This window comes from Pocillopora verrucosa, unplaced genomic scaffold, assembly GCF_036669915.1.
Source record: "Pocillopora verrucosa isolate sample1 unplaced genomic scaffold, ASM3666991v2 scaffold_27, whole genome shotgun sequence".
NCBI lineage: Eukaryota > Metazoa > Cnidaria > Anthozoa > Scleractinia > Pocilloporidae > Pocillopora > Pocillopora verrucosa.
Genome location: NW_027078181.1, coordinates 22,509 through 24,639, shown reverse-complemented (window position 1 = coordinate 24,639; position 2,131 = coordinate 22,509). Strand labels below are relative to the sequence as shown.

General features: G+C 49.0%; 2 non-coding genes and 1 pseudogene across 2 annotated transcripts; 2 read left to right on the top strand and 1 right to left on the bottom strand.

Moving 5' to 3' along the window:
• On the top strand, positions 1-125 carry LOC136278605 (U2 spliceosomal RNA; annotated as a pseudogene).
• Positions 126-355: 230 nt separating this feature from the next.
• Positions 356-519, top strand: LOC136278588 (U1 spliceosomal RNA). Its single transcript, XR_010716423.1, has one exon. It is a non-coding gene; the product is annotated as a U1 spliceosomal RNA (small nuclear RNA).
• Positions 520-1,502: 983 nt separating this feature from the next.
• On the bottom strand, positions 1,503-1,621 carry LOC136278578 (5S ribosomal RNA). Its single transcript, XR_010716415.1, has one exon. It is a non-coding gene; the product is annotated as a 5S ribosomal RNA (ribosomal RNA).
• Between the last annotated feature and the right edge of the window lie 510 nt (positions 1,622-2,131).

The following is a 2,131-nucleotide window of genomic DNA, read 5'->3' as shown; positions in this document are numbered from 1 at the left end:
GCTGCTCATTGAGCAGCTCATATATTAAACTGATTTTTGGAACTGGGCTGTGGAAAAGAGGCTTGCCTCGTCCCAGCCACGGGTTGCCTCGGTATAGCACTACCTCCGAGTGCGGCCCACTTCCCTCTGGGGAAGACACATTCAATCCAAAACAAAGTCAACGGTATAGCATTCTTTATGTTTACAGGAGCCCGCCCGCCCTTAGAGGGGGAAGAGGTGAAAGAGGGATGATAATTCAGACAACAGACAATGGCAGGAACGGCCGCTGGCCTACGTTTTCTGAAGTGCGCAAAGCACTACCACAAGGACCTAGGGGTAAGTGGATTTTTTCACCGAGGGCAGACGCTGAAAAAGCATACTTACCTGACGCGGGAGGTACTGTGATCAAGGAGGCAGTCCTCTCAAGGCGAGGCCCTTTCATTGCACTTCGACTGGGTTGACCCTTGCGATTACCCCAAATGTGGGTAACTCGAGCGTATAATTTCTGGTAGTGGGGACCTGCGTTCGCGCTCGTCCCCGCAAAAGTCATCCAAAACTATGTCTATATGGCCCTCTTACTGACTATCGAGGGTATTTTGCTTTTGCAGTGGACCGGTAGACTTGCAAAGAAAGCAAAGGACGCACAACTGGCCAAGGTGTTGGCACGTTTGGAGGGGTAGAAGTGCATTGGAGAGACTGGAGGAAGGAAACAAGGTGAGTTTCGGGGCGGTGCGTAACTTTGCTGGCTGTTTTTGTTCAAGGCCTGTCTGCTCTATTGTGTGTAAAGTCCTGTTCGTTTGTATTTGCAGGTTGTGCGTGCCGTGCCGTGCTGTGCTATGCGCGCGAAGGGAAAGGAAATGAAAGGAAACCAAACGGCCGATCGACCGAGCGAGCGAGCATAGAAGGGCATTCGACTTGGACCGTGAGTACACTTTGAACCTTTTGAGCGGTTTTATTGTCACTGGAGCCGCTTTTAGAAATGCTATTGCTATCGTTAGTGTATCCTTTGTGCGAGCAAGCGAGTGAACGAATGAACGAGGGAAGGAAACAAACTAGCAGAGTAGTAAAAGTATTCGAACCTTTTTCCCGATTCGTTTGCAGTCTGAATCCAACCATTGTCGACTTTCAGTGCCGTTTTTCGCGCGCCTCCTCTTGGAAGTGTGCGAGTGTTTTGCCACGTCACGATGGCTTAAAACTGCGTCTCAGAAGTGTGCGTTTTTTTCCTATTCATTTTTTCGTTCGTTATTTGGAATGATTTGATATCACAGAAGTAGAATTTGACATCATAAACTGTTCATCTCGCGCGTGCTCACTCGCTCGCGCGCGCTCTGTAAGAAAAGTCGATCGCACTAGAGTTTTCGCCATTAGCTGGCCGATTTTTGACAAAAAGGTGTTTCCCCCCCTCGTTTTTTGCTTTGATTTTGTTCCTCACTCACCTACGGCTCTCTATGTGAAATTGTGGTGTATGGAGAGCTAATTATTGGGATAAAACGTTTAGAGATGTTCGCAAGACAAAACAAGGAAGCCTACGACACGGGGTATTCCCAGGCGGTCACCCATCCAAGTACTAACCCCGCCCGACAGAGCTTAACTTCGGTGATCGGACGAGAACCGGTGTTTTCCCTGTGGTATGGTCGTAGACAAGGAAATGGGGTCGAAATTCTGCTTGTTATCGGCCAGGTTCAGGCTGTAAAGCGGCCACATCCCTGAGTGTAGGCGAATTTGAAATTCTAAAGCCCTAGTTTCGTTACTCTAACCCTAAGAAATCGATACTCTAACCCTAAGAAATTGTTACCCTAACCCTAAGAAATGGTTACCCTAACCCCGAAGTCGTTACCTAACCCTAATGTATTTTCCTCAACCCAGTTAACACATTGAGGAGCATCGATTTGAAGCACTATTCCCTAGGGAGGGGAGGGAGGGGTCCCAAGAGACATAACGTGTCCTAAAAACCTATTATACAATGTTTTAGCTCCGTAGGTGCGTGTATCTGGCTTTAAAATCTTACAGTGAGGAGATACCAAACGGGTCAGCCTCTGGGACCGTCTGCGGGACTCGCAAGGGCTTGTGGGGGCGACCTGCTACTATCCACCATAAACCGTGGGAAGGATCCCTCGACCACCCCCCTCACCCAGGGCATGCTTCGGCATCG